Source organism: Mauremys mutica, unplaced genomic scaffold, assembly GCF_020497125.1.
Source record: "Mauremys mutica isolate MM-2020 ecotype Southern unplaced genomic scaffold, ASM2049712v1 000973F_np12_subseq_1:42914_obj, whole genome shotgun sequence".
NCBI classification, from domain to species: domain Eukaryota; kingdom Metazoa; phylum Chordata; order Testudines; family Geoemydidae; genus Mauremys; species Mauremys mutica.
The window spans coordinates 28,869-42,914 of NW_025423083.1; the positions used below are offsets into that span (position 1 = coordinate 28,869).

The 14,046-nt window shown below is 53.8% G+C and overlaps 1 non-coding gene across 1 annotated transcript; it reads left to right on the forward strand.

Annotated features, from left to right (window-relative positions):
* Positions 1 to 12,426: 12,426 nt before the first annotated feature.
* Positions 12,427 to 12,498, forward strand: TRNAD-GUC. The gene has a single exon. It is a non-coding gene; the product is annotated as a tRNA-Asp (tRNA).
* Positions 12,499 to 14,046: the final 1,548 nt, after the last annotated feature.

The following is a 14,046-nucleotide window of genomic DNA, read 5'->3' on the forward strand; positions in this document are numbered from 1 at the left end:
GTGATGTCACTGCCACACCCCTCCCTTGCTGTGCTAATGTCCTGCCCCTGGCCAGGCACTTTGGAGGTTTGAGCTACTCCCTGTGGATCACCCCACTCAAGGAGCGTTTGTTCTAGGCAGCAAGCCGGCTAGACAGGAAAACATCAGATGCTGCTCCCAATGCTACACTCAGTTTTTCAGAAATTAGTAAACTTTATGGCCAGAAGAGACCATTAGAGCATCTAATCTGACCCCCTGCATATCACACACCTCCTGTATGACAGAAGAGCTACTTTTGGAGCAAACACATTCCAGAAAGGGTTCATTAAATGACATCAGGAGATGAAGAATCCACCAATTTCAGTGGTAGCTTGTTCCTGTGGTGGATCATCCTCACTGTTGAATATTTCTGTCTTATTTGTAATATGAATTTGTCTATTTTCACCTTCCAGCCACTGGGTCTTGTTATGCCTTTCTCTGCTAGATTCAAGAGCCCTTTAATACCCAATCTATTCTCTCAATGAAAGCCCTTCAACACTTCAGTGAAGTCACCTTTCAATCTTCTTTTGATAAGCTAATCAGGTTGAGCTCTTTCAATAGCTCACTAGAAGGCATTTTTCTCCAGCCCTCAGAACATTTGTGATCAGACTTCTCAACTGCAGCTGGATGTGGTTCTTGTTCTTCTGCACAGCATAGCTCCTGGAGAAGAGGGATCTGCAAATGTACATTCATATGATACCTTTGTTTAATTGATGAAAACATAAACTAGACACTTAGAGGATTGGAACTGATTTCAGCTGATGGACAGCTTTGCTAGGTTTTTATGCATTTGGATAGTGAAATGTTGAGTGGAGCTCCTGAACATAATGGAGAATGGAAATGAAAATGTTTTCCTTTTTAAAAAAAAAGAAAGAAGGTTATAAGAGAACACTGGGGTTTGAATCAAGAGCCACTTAATCCGCAGTCAAGCACTGTACCACTGAGCTATACCCCCAGGCTGACAGGAGTATAGAATTGTGATCTCCAGGACTTTGCAGGACAAACCCTGCTTCATCGAGCTCCTTTGCCATTCCCAGACCACAGGTGGTTTTAAAAATGGGGTTTGATTAAACTTCTTAAATGTGGTAAACACCACAGCTTGCGCACCCACCGATATAGCTTCTCCCACTGACATAGCTGCCACCTCTTGGGAAGTGGATTAACTACACCGACAGGAAAACTCTCTCCCCTCAGCATAGAGCAGTGGTTCTCAAACTGTGAGTCAGGACCCCAAAGTGGGTCATAACCCTGTTTTAATGGGGTCACCAGGGTTGGCATTAGACTTGTTTGGGCCTGGGGCTGAAGCCAAAAGTCTGAGCCCCACCACCCAGGGCTGAATCCCTCAAGCCACTGGGGCAGGGCTCAGGCTTAGTCTCCCCTGCCTCTGCCCAGTGTGGAGGGACCTGGTCTCTTTTTCCAGGGACATGTAGTAAGTTTTTTTTGGCAGAAGGGGGGTTTGAGAAACCCTGGCATAGAGCCTCTGAACATGTCTAGACTTGGCTCCCTGTGGCAGATCGGACACTGAAAGTGCAGCCATAGAGACACCACACCCCAGCCTTGCCCAGCAGGCAAGAATCAAACCCCCACGGAGAGACACCCATTGCTTTCTAACCCATCTCCCTAAGCACTCAGCCACCACCACTTAACAAAGGGTTTTTCTACACTATGGTTCTGGTCTCACTGAAGGGTCATTTCCAATTGTTTGCTCAGACCAGCATTAGGGGAAATGGTGCCCTGGGCAAAGCTTGTACTTTGGCACTTCCCCACTGCCCCTAGACGATCCCCACTTCCCCTTTACCACTAGCTCCTGCACTCCCAACCCTTGCACCTCCTTCACCCCTAACTCCTGCCCCCTCCTGTGCCCCCTTTGCCCTTAACTCCCTGGGCCACCAGCCATTGCCCCTCTCCTGCAGCCCCTTCACATGGCTCCAGTGCTGGGGGCTCCGCACTTGTTCTCCCTTTCCCTGGGCTTTGGCATCACTAGCCCCTGATTAGCGAGTAGGGGTCAGTGGTTCCCAAAATGTGGGGCATGACTCCTAGGGGGACACAGAGGAACATTCATGGGGGCACCTCAGGGCCTGAGCCAGCCCCCATGGAGGGAGCAGCACTCAGACCCACTCTGCCCCAGCTCTTCCCCAACCCCACCCTCAGCCTGGGGCTCTGGCTCCCAGCTCGGCCTCGACCCCCTTACCCCTGTCTGCACCCCTCTCCCCAGCAAGTAACAGCCCCACTCCCAACCCCGGTTCTTGACCGCGGCTTCTGAGGGGCCACAGCCATGGCTAAGAGGGCACAGTGTGAAATGTTTGGGGAATCACAGGTTTAGGGTGACGTTCTCAATCACTTCTACAAAGTCCAATAAAAGCAATTCCTCACCCACCCACCCCTCCATCAGGACCGACAACGTATGTCCTGCTGCCCTTCACTCATGCAGGAAGGATAATAACATTTCATTCCACTCAATCCTAAAGTGATTTGTAACCCACCACCAGCCAAAACTGGTCATTTTGGGGAAGTGGCCCCATCATGCTGCATAGCTGGGCAGAGTAGGCGTGTCTGTGCAAACACGGTCTGTTCCTGAAATCTTTCCCCCAGCTCCTCACTAGATGTGAGGGGGGAGCTCATTCAGCCCCTGCTTCCGCTTAGTATTTAAAAACTCCTTATTGGCCCTAGCTCTGCTGGCCTTAGATTTCTCCTCCTGTCTCTTTTGTGACAGCTCAGATGAGGTGGCCGAGTGGTTAAGGTGGTGGACTGCTAATCCATTGTACTCTGTCTGCATGGATTCAGATCCCATACTTATCAGATGCATTTAGTCTTCACCCCTCCTTTGTAGACAGCCATGTCCCCCTTTGGTACAATGACAGATCAAACAATGTTGCTTCTTGCAAACAAAAACCTTCTCAGAAACTCAGAACTCCCTTGCTTTGAATAAAATGTCTAAATCCCAGATTTCTAAAAAAAATTCTCTAGTGCTGTATTTCTTAGTTTTTATCTCAAAATGGAACATCCTCATCATCTCCCCCAAACACCCTGGGACCTGCCCAAATTATTAAAATACCCTCAACCCGAGCAAGGCCAGAGCAGTGAACCAGAGCTAGTGTCTAGGCCAAGCTGTTCTGAAGGAGGCAACTCAAACATTTTCTCCCTGCTTCCCTTGGCAAGGTCTGACTGAGAAAACAAAATTCCCCAAACTGAAAATTTTCTGCTGAAAAACCAATACTAGTCTGTTTGGGGACTTTGGTTTGAAAGTATTATTGTTATTATTCTCTTCTGATTTCTGAATCAGTTCAGTTCAGTCTTTGGCCTCCAGGTGTGTTTCCAGCTGCTGAGTTGTGGGGGAGAGAGGCCAAGTCATGATGTCTCTTCCCCTCTTTCATGGTTTTTTCCAACTTGATAGGAAGCTCCTTTGCTACCATGTGAGTCAAGCAGTGTCCATTGTCTCCGTGCTATCTCGGAGAAGCCTGCATTGTACACGGTTCCTGGGATAGTCCTTGGGAGTGTGGATACCTTCAATGGGCCAGCAGCGAGTCTGGCTCCTCCATTGTCACACCTGAAAGGCTGGTGGGGGGCATTTCCTAACCTCATAACATATCTCAGTAACACACACAGAGCAAAACTTCATAACTTCCCAACCAATGCGAGCACACACAATCCAACACGATATTAATGTTCAACAGATCAAGACTTTTGAAATGAAACCTCACCAGACAGACTTTGTACAAACCATGTCATCATTATATGAGAGTGGTGAATATGGGGCTTCCAGGTGCTGCTTTGAGCACAGCGTGCCACACCTGGGCTTCCATTGCAATGGAGACGTACCCTTAGAGTCCATCTCTCCTGGGATTAAGATGGCAGCAAGGCTGGCCTGGGTCATCTGACTTGGGCTCATAGAGCTAAAGCTGAGGGGCTAAAAACTGTGGTGCAGATATTTGTGTTCACGCTGAAGCCTGGGTTCAGAAACCCTCATCCCTCGTGGGGCCTCAGAGGTTGGGCTCAAACCCATTTGTCTGCACTGTAATTTTATAGTCTTGCAGCCCGAGCCCCATAAGCCTGAGTCAGCTGACCCAGGCTTTGCGACACGTGCCCTGGGTGTGTTAATCACAGTGTAGACATAATGTTAGGCTACGTCTCCAGTGCAATGAAACACCCTTGGCTGGCCCGGGTCACACTAATCAGGGCCATGCGGCTTAGTCTGGAGTAAAGTTGCAGTGTCCGTGTCTGGGCTCGGGCTCAGGCTCAGTCCCCTGCTCTAGGAGCCCAGAAGGGTGGGAGGGAGTTTAGCGAGTGGAAATGGTGAAACCGCATTGAGGGGACTGGACCACTGACCTATCAGCTCTTAACACGCAAACTTTCAGTAACTCTATTATCAGTGCCTTTGAGTGTAATTTAAACCATAAGAAAAAACACACTGGGCTAGACCAAAGATCCATGTAGCTCTTGTTTTCTGACAGTAGCTAATGTCAGGTGCCCCAAAAGCCACTCCCCAAGGCACCACTAGGAATTGAACCCAGGGTCTTCTGATTACAACGCAGTGGGTTTAACCAGCTAAGCCATGGTGCCTGCTCTTACTTACAGTGCCGTGTCTGCCCACACCTGACGCTCTGCCAATCCCCACTGGGCCCTGACAAGCTTTGCTCGTGTTTGGATTCTGTAAAGCAGAGGAGCTGTGTGGGTGAGTGGTTATTTGCACAGGTCTACGCTACAAAATTAGGTCTGTGTAACTACATTACTTAGAGGTGTAAAAAATGTACACCCCCCCCCCCAAGCAATGCAGTTATATCAACCTAATCCCAGTGTAGACAGCGGCTTAGCTGTCAGAACTTTCTGGAGCTATGAAAGGGGAGGGGCCTAGCTTCTATAGCAGGAATGCAGGGCAGGCAAGTTCACAGCAGGCATGATGGGATACTGGTGGAGGCCAGTTATGGTGATATAATGACCAGCAACATTTACACTGACAATTTGTCACTTTAAGTTTGCTGCAAAAAGCTCTAGGCCTCTTGTCGAGGTCGTTTTATTTTGTCACCAAAACAGGGCAGTTTTGTCGCCAGACGTGGTATTGCAGTGTGTGCATCAGCCACAAGCTGTTGACCGAGGTAGCGTTGTGTATTTTTCACATACCTGAGCAATATAATGATGCTGAAATAACTTTGTAGTGCAGACCTGGCCAAATATTCGCACACACACACACACACACACACACAGCTTGCAAGGAAAACCTCACCTGCTCCTCTGCTTTGCAGAATCCAAACAGAAGCAAAGCTTGTCAGGTCCCGGTGGGGAGTCAGGTGTGGGCACACATGACACTTCAGTTGCAGGCAGGCACTGTGGGTTAGCTGGCTAAAGCCTCTGTTTTGTACATAGGAGATCCTGGGTTCAACTCCCAGTGGTGCCTTATTGACTGGCTGTTGGGGCACCTGGTATTGGCTACTGTCAGAAGACAAAATACAGAGCTAGATGGACCTTTGGTCTAGCCCAGGGTGGCTGTTCTTATGGTTTAAATAACACTCACAGGCACTGATAACAGAGTTACTGAAAGTTTGGGAGTTAGGAGCTGGTAGATGAGTGTTCTAAGCCCCTCGCAGATGACCCCCTCCCTCTGGGACAGGGCAGGTCTGGGCTCTCACACCAAATGGCTCATTGTCGCTGCCAGAACCTGTGAGCAGCTCATTTAGTTTGCACCAAGGGTTGAGTCCTGCTTTGTGCACCGTGTGTGAGAATGAAAATCCTAAACCGCCCTTTGAAATAACAAATGCAGCAGGACGTGTTATTGTCCCTGCCCCAAAGCAGACAGACCAATGGAGAAATGCCATTGAGTCCAGGGTAATACTCCACTGCCATTCTACCTTTTTCCCTTGCTAAACTCCCTCCCAACCTTGTGGGGTCCAGAGCCCGGTATTGAGCCTGAGCCGAGATGTCTACGCTGCAAATTTACCACCCCACGGCCCAAACCCTAGGAGCCTGCACTGGCATGGGACAGCCGTGGGTGTTTCATTGCAGTGCGGACATAGCCTAGCATAATGTCTACACTGCCATTAACACACCCAAGTCACTATTCTCAAACCCTGGGTCAGTTGATTCAGGCTTGTGGGGCTTGTGCTGCAGGGTTATAAAATTACAGTGTAGACACTTGGGCTTCAGCCCACCCTCCGAGACCCCACGAGGGGTGAGGGTCTCCAAGTCTGGGCTCCAGTCTGAGCCCAAATGTCTCCACTGCAGTTTTTAGCCCCACAACCTGAGCCCCAGGAGCCCAAATCAGATCATCCAGGCCAGGGGGATTTTATCACAGTATAGATGCCCTCTCAGGGTATGTCTACACTGCAATGTAAGCCCAGGGTTAGCAGAAGTCATGTCAGCAGCCCCAACACATAAACCTAAACCATGAGGGAAAGACCCACCCCTCAAATAAGCTGGGCAGTGTCCTTCTCCCTATTGTTCGTAAGTCCAGCAACCAAAAGCCCTTTAACATGAGCCCCCCCTCTCTGCACCTCACTCACAGCTGTTGTCCTTAGTCAGTGCAAGCCCAGAGGTTCCTCTGTAGAGTTCACCTGCCAGCCTGCTTCATCTCAGATCTGCTTTGGGTTTCAAGAGGGGGAAACCTTAAGCCATAAGGACTGAGATCCCCAGTCACTGACTGGAGTCACCCTGAATATGGAAATTGGACTATAACTTCTCGACCATTTCTAAAAGGACTTTTGGCAACTACAAGCTCATCTCTGCTATGCATCTGAACCTCAAGAATTGAATTCAAGTCTGTCTGTATATTGATCTTTTAACCAACACTCTCTCTGTCTCTTTTCTTTTTAAATAAATTTTAGCTTAGTTAATAAGAATTGGCTGTAGCGTGTATTTGGGGTAAGATCTAAGTTATAATTGAACCTGGGTATGTGGCTGATCCTTTGGGATTGGAAGAACCTTTTCTTTTATATGATGAGATCAGATTTTCAGGGATTATCATCATATCTGACATGTGTGTCTGGATGGAGGCCTGAGGCTGGGCACTTTAAGGGAACTGCGTGGTTTGGATTCTGAGTAACCAGTGAGGTGCTACAGAAGCTGTTTTGTGCTGGTTGGTAAATCTAAGTTTTAGAATAACCACCAGCGTTTGGGGTGTGTCTGCCCCATTTTGTTTGCAGTTCACCCTGATTGAGTGGCCTCAGCTTGCTCCCACGGGCAGCACCGTCACACTGCTCCTTTCTAGTCACACTTTCTACACATCTAACATTAGTATATAATGTAATACAGATCTATCCCAACACCTGCCGGAGGTCCTCTGGTAAGGTGGATTCGGTGGCATGCCTGCGGGAGGTCTGCCGGTCCCGCGCCTTCGGCGTAACCACCACCGAATTGCCGCTGAAGCTGCGGGACTGGCAGAGCTCCCGCAGGCATGCCGCCTAATCCGCATTACCAGGGGACCTCCTGAAGGCAGCCTGACTGCCACCCTCACAGCGATTGGCAGGCCGCCCTCCGCAGCTTGCTGCGCTGGTGCCTGGAGCCGCCCCTGTCCCTGACCCACGGCAGAGGATATTGGAAGCTGAACATCCAGAGCTTCCAAGACAAAGGAGCAGGGGGTGAGGCCTGGCGGTGTTGGCAGAACGGGAAAGCATCAGAGGGTTCTATGACAACCAGGGGGATTGGTGGGAGTCGGTGAGGGAGGAGTTGGCGGCTTTGTTCCAGCAGTCGGGCAAACACCACAACATTAAAGAAACCAGCAGTGCCAAGTCCTGCAGTGTCGCCTGTGGGATTTCCACAAGAGCATCCAGGCAGGGGAGCCAGTCAGCATGTGACTGTACGACCGGACCAAGCGACAGCTGGCCGAGTTCCAGGAGATGAGGCTGCAGCTGGCCGATATGAGTGGGAGCATCGAGTGAAGGGAGGGGCGGCCTCCCCTGACATTTTTGCAGCCTGCAGGGAATGGAGACAAAGCAGGGGCATGCGGGGACTCAGGGCAGGACTCGCGGATCTGATAGTGCAGGACCACAGTCGCTGGAGGAGGAGAGAGAGTCCTGTGAGAGGAAGCTGCTGGTGGGAAGCAATAAGTGCAGAGTGCAAACCAGCCAAGAGTCACAGGGATCTAGAAAATAAAACAACAGTAGGTCCCATGGTCTAATGGGCAGCGCTCAGGACTTTGATTCCTGGAATTTGAGTTCAAATCTCCCTGGGACCTCCTGGAGATATATTAGTTTGCTGCCAAGCCCTGGAGCTTAATGTGCTTTGTTACTCTCTCCCTGGCTGAACTAGAGTGATGTTTTTTTTACTCCTCCTCCTGGGTCACTGGTGCCCATTGGAGATAGGTCTTTGGTCCAACTAGCCGCTAGAGGGTGGGGTCCTAGAACTTAACAGTCTGGCTAGAGATTCCTGCGGGTTGACCTGATGGTTGGGTTTCTTGCTGCTTCACCTGATACCCACAACTTTGGTCCCTGTAGCTGCCACACTCTTCCTCTTCCCACATGGAGCCCAGCACCTCTCCTCCTCTGGGCACCTAGATGGCTCCAAGGGATGGCTTAAAAGCCACAGAACAATTGAGGTCAGGGCAAGAGGAGGGCAGGACCATGCCTATGTGTGGCCAGCAGATGGGCACAAAGACACCCGGCCAGCCTGCTCCCTTCCATGCCAAACCCCCACTGAAGGCCACCCACAGACCAGCATTCGTTCATGCGGGGTGGCTGCTGATGCTCTGTGGCCAACATCAGAAGATGGCAGGAAAGCAGGGCCAGCCCCCTGGTGGGGCCTCTGACCGTTCCCACTCTCTGTGCTCACTTTGGCAGTGGGGCAGGAGATTTTACCCCAAGAGGCTTTTCCCCAGCTGGCGAGAAGCAGAGAAACACCCAGGCTCCCAAGGCGCTATGTAGCAACCCCCTGAAGCACAGGGACAGGCGCACACTTGGAAGAGGGAAACTGCTCCACACGCTAGCCCGGGCAGCCGCCCATTTTCTTTGGCAAGTCAGGAAGGGCAAAGGCGAGACTGGAAGCACCTGGGGCTCATGCCCCCGCCTGTGTGACACCCAACCCCCAACTCCTTCCCGGGGCTCTAGCTGAAGCCAGAGCATTGTCCTGAGCGGCCAAGAAGAGGTTCCAGCCCTGAAGGGAGCAGGACGTTCAGCACAAAGGTAAAACTGCACAAACACAACCACGAAGGGACTCGAACCCTCAATCGCCTGATCTGAAGTCAGACGCCTTATCCATTAGGCCACGTGGTCACAGGAACAAAACCTCTCCAAGCACTGATTTGGAAAAGGCAGAAACTGTGTTTCTCAGGTCCTCTACTGAGGGGGGCCGAGACTCTCTGGGCACAAGAAGTCGAGTTCCCAGTGAGATGTGAGACAATTCTCTGGAGCCAGGTACAGGACTTTGGCAGGGAGGCTCAGGCATGAGGGACTGGGGTGCAGCAGATGGACCGGCTGTCTAGGTGCTTAGATTTGGTCTCACTGAGGAGAAGGAGGAATCCTGCTGACAGGCAGTGGCTGTGGAGAAAAAGTGGGCTGTCCAGGCTGCTCAGGTCTCCTTCTTCCAGCTCCTCATCTGGCTGAGCTGCTCCACCGGCCTGGACAAGTCCTCTGCATGCACAGCAAATAGCCCAAGAGCCATTTCTGCCCAAACCTGTGCTGGGGGGTGAGCTTCTGTCTTCCCTGTCCCATCCGCGCTAGAGCAGACCACTAGATTGAGAGAGAGAGTCAACAACTATTAAGGCTAAGATTATATAAAGGGGGTCACAGAATTTGTGACTTTCAGAGATCTCAGTGACATTTTCCACCTCAGCCCTGGGGCAGCAAGACTGGAGCTGTCGGCCAGTGGGGGCCTCACAGCTATCAGCCACCAGTGCCGGAAGGGGCTCCCACAGCCCCATGCCACCACGAATGGACCCCACAGCTCCCAGCTGCTGTGGGTGGATCCAAGAGCTCCCAGCCACCACATGTGACAGGGGGACCCTAGAGCTCCCAGTGGGGTGACTGGGTTATAAAGTCCGGTCAGCCATGCTGCGGGGCTCAGGCAGGCTGGTCCCTACGTGTCCTAGGGCACCGCACTGTGCCCTGGAAGTGGCCAGTAGGTCCCCCCTGCTGCGCCGCTGACCAGGAGCTGCCCGAGGTAAGTCTGCACCCCAACCCCTTGCTCCAGCCCTGAACCCCCCCAAACCCAGAGCCCCCTCTTGCACCCCAGAGCCCTCACCCCCGTGCCCCAGCCCAGAGCTTCCTCCCACACCTGGAACAGATCATCCCTGTCCTCACCCCAGAGCCATCACCCCGTCCTGGACCCCGACCCCCTGTCTCAACCCACAGCCCCCTCCTGCACTCTGAATGCCTCAGCCCCACCCTGCAGCCTGGAGCCCCCTCCTCCACCCCAAACCTCTCATCTCCCCACAGCTCCCATGGGCAGACCCTGGAGCTCCCAGCAGCCATGGGTGGCCGGGGAGCCCCACAGCCCCACCCCACTGCGTATGGACCCTGCAGCTCCTACGAGTGGACCCCAGAGCTCCCAGCTGCTGCGGATGGACCCAGGATTTCCCAGCAGGCCTTGATGGCGGGAGGACACTGCAGCCCCATGTCATTGCTAACAGACCCCGCAGCGCCGAAGCCCCGGGAGCTCCCGGCCGCCCCAGGCAGGAGAGGAGCCCCCAGCGCTCAGACACCGCAGGCAGAGCCCGGAGCTCCCAGTCACTGGGGGGCGGGGTGAGGAGAAGCCGCAGCCCCCGGCCATTGCAGGTGGCCCCGCAGCTCCCAGCCGCCGCGGGCGGGCGGATGCCAGAGCCCCCAGCTGCCATCGGGACCCCCCGGCCGCCCCGGGCAGGACCCGTCACCCCGCGACCGGCAGGAAACAGCCGCGCGCGGAAGCGCCTCACACCCTGTGACCCCCCCCAGCGCTGCGGCTTCTCGCCAGGCGGGAGGCGGCGCCGCTGCTGCGGTCTCGGTTCCTCCGCCCGGCAGCAGGACCCGGCCCCGTGCGCCGCTTCTTGCGGGCGGCGCTGAGCTCTGAGCGCACAAGGCCCTGGCGGCTCCGCCCCGCATCACTGTCAGACAACGTCACCAATGGGAGATGAGCCTGTCAGAACCGTCAGTTGGGGAGGGCCCAATGGGAGACCAGCTTTCAGAGACACGCCCCGCGCGAGGGCTAATGGGTGATTAGCTGTCAGAGACCCGCCCTGCACGAGGGCCAATGGGAGATCAGCTGTCAGAAAACACTAGGCAGGCCAGCACCAGCCAACCAGGAACCGCCCCTCATCTCAAGCCCCCAGATAGCCCCGCCCCGACCTGTCCTATGCCCCACAGCAGCAGCCAGCACCCGGGTGGCTCCTGTCGCGCCCCACTCCCAGCAACCTCCAAAGCAGAGTCTCAATTCCCCTCTCCCACTGCTGCTCTTCCTTAGGTAACGAGAACCCCGCCCAGACACCCAAAAAGAGGGACACCCTTTCTTCTTTCTACAACCACCACACCCCCCCCCCTTCCTGATGCGCAGCCCCTTCCCCATGTCTGGCCACACGCTCCCAGCTCAGGGTGACCACACACCCCGTCGGGGCAGGCTCTGCTCAGCCCGGCTCCCCACAGCCTGCACTAAACATGTGGGGCCCAACCCCAAAACTTACTCATATTTTACCCCAATGGCCGCAAACTGCCGCTTTTAATATGCAAATAAGGTGCTGCCACGCTCAGGCCACGCCCCAGCTCTCCAGTGGAGCCACCCGGCAGAGAACCATGTGATATTTAAATTAGCCAGGACGCTGCTCAGTCATTGCCCTCTGCTCCCAGCAGGTGGCGCCGGAGAGCTCCGAGCTCGCTCACTTCCCTTTCTCGCGTCGGCTTCAGCCCCCGGGTTACAAACGCACCAACCGGGGAGCAGGAGGGCGGGGCTGCTCCAGGGTGACCAGATGTCCCATGTTTAAAGGGACAGGCCGGTCTGGGAGGACTTTTTCTTATATAGGAGCCTATTACCCCCCCACCCCGTCCCGTTTTCCAGTTTCTTCAATGTCACCCTATGGGGCAGCTCTCGGGGACGGACTTGCACACTTGGGAGCCATCAGCCGGATCTGCGTGCCTGGGAAGCTGCGTCCCTCCAGAGGCGCTTGAGAAGCCAAAGGGGCCGTGGGTGAGTTTGTGATGAGGTGAGTGTGAAGTGTGGAAGGGGGAGGGTGTCAAGAGGAGGTTTTGAGAGGAAAAAAGGTGCTGCTGAGCTGGTAGGGGAGGGCAAGGTCCCAGGCGGGTGTTGTGTGAGGAGCTGTGTAGGCCCGGAAAGGCGTCCTGCTGGGCAAGGGCAGGTGAGGAGGGCCAGGGCTTTTCCCAGGGCTGTTGCTGCGGCCAAAGCCTTTGGGAAGCAGAAGAGGGCCAGGGGTGTTGTTGCCTGCTGGGGCCCATGCGATGGTGTAGGTGTACGCTGACCATAGCTGGTCTGTGGGAGCTGGGGCCACTCACTGTGCCCCTTTCCTCGTTAGTATAGTGGTGAGTATCCCCGCCTGTCACGCGGGAGACCGGGGTTCGATTCCCCGATGGGGAGGGTGGCCACTTTTGAAGGGGGGACAAAGAAATCCCTGGCCTGCCCGCCACATGCCTTGCATTCTTCTTCGACGGCCACTTCCCTTCGCACCCCGAACTGATGACTTTCACCTCCAGAGAGACAATTACCTCGCAAGGACACGCTCGCCCTAGCCAAAGCCTCCCCCGAGGCCTGCACGTGGGGGCACGTTTCAGAGTGGCAAAGGGAAATAGGCTGGCCAGGGGCATGAGGACAATGGCCCAGACAAACGGGGAGGGACTTGGTCCAGGGGTGGAGGAAGACAGAAAAAGGGACAGGCATGGGATTGGCTTCCTGTCTTTTTTCCTTTGCTCAGCATTTGACCTGTGACTGTAATGGGGAGACTTGAGAAAGACCTGTGGCCGCCGGCGAGGTAGGTGGCCGCCCCGAGAGCGCAGAGCTGAGCATTTTCCGCTGGGCTGCTGCCTGCGCCCCCAGCGCCTGGCCGTGATCGTATAGTGGTTAGTACTCTGCGCCGTTGTTGGTGTCACTGGGCGTAGCTACCAGGTAACTCGGGGGATGTGGAAGACCACGAGTCTCGATGAAGCCCCCCTGCTCTGGGTCTAAGTGAGCCACAGTAACTCCATCTTGTGAACTTTAACCAACCTACATACTAACAGCCTAAAAGCAGAATATGTGAGAGTCAGCTTTTCCAGCAGACAGCTGCGGTCCTGCTTAAACTAGCAAAAGTAGTGATAAGAGGGGGAGGAAAGGGGGAGAAGTCTTCATGTGCCTGAGCTGACAAGGCCAACAGATAAACATGCAGATGAGAACTCTTCTAACAAGCTATAATGTAATGCCTAATGTAGCTGCAGTTAACAAGGGAGGGGTAGAGGGGAATGAAACAAAGGCTTTTACAAACAGCTTGACATATAAAAAGGGAAAATTGCTTGTTTTTGTTGCGCTGGATTTGAGATACTGTTTCTCCTAATGCCTGCTTTGAGATCTCAAATAAACTTTGTTTTGCTTCTCCACCTTGGTGTGTTTATTGGAGCGAAGCACACCGGGCAACGAACCACTGTTGCTGTCGCCTCAGGCCTTTGTGCCGGCAACAGTTTTGGCATCCCTGGGTGGGCTCGAGGCAAAATTTAGCCTTGCCCGGATCCCTCCTGGTGGCCGACGGATTGCGACAACGACCGACACCCAGCGCGCACCGGTGACTTCATCGGGGGCCTCGGCGGAGACATGGTTTGGTCGACCCCGGAGGGCACAATGGTGCAACGCACAGATAAGTGAAGAAGGAGCTGCGGGCGACGGTGAGGAACCGGTCCTGTGGATAAGGTAGGAACGGTCCAGTGGTGTGGACTTTTTGCCTGTTAGGACCTGGGGATGCCCAGTTTCTCCATATTCATAGAGTATGGGACAGGGACAGAGTACAGCCGGCAGAACACAGTGTACACCCTTAGGATGCATTCTAGCCCACTGGGATGTGTTCTCATCAGATTCAATGCTTAGAAGTAAACTAAAAAGGTTCTGTACAGTTGACTGGCCTCAATATCAGCTAGAGGACCAGGAAAGGTGGCCACCAGA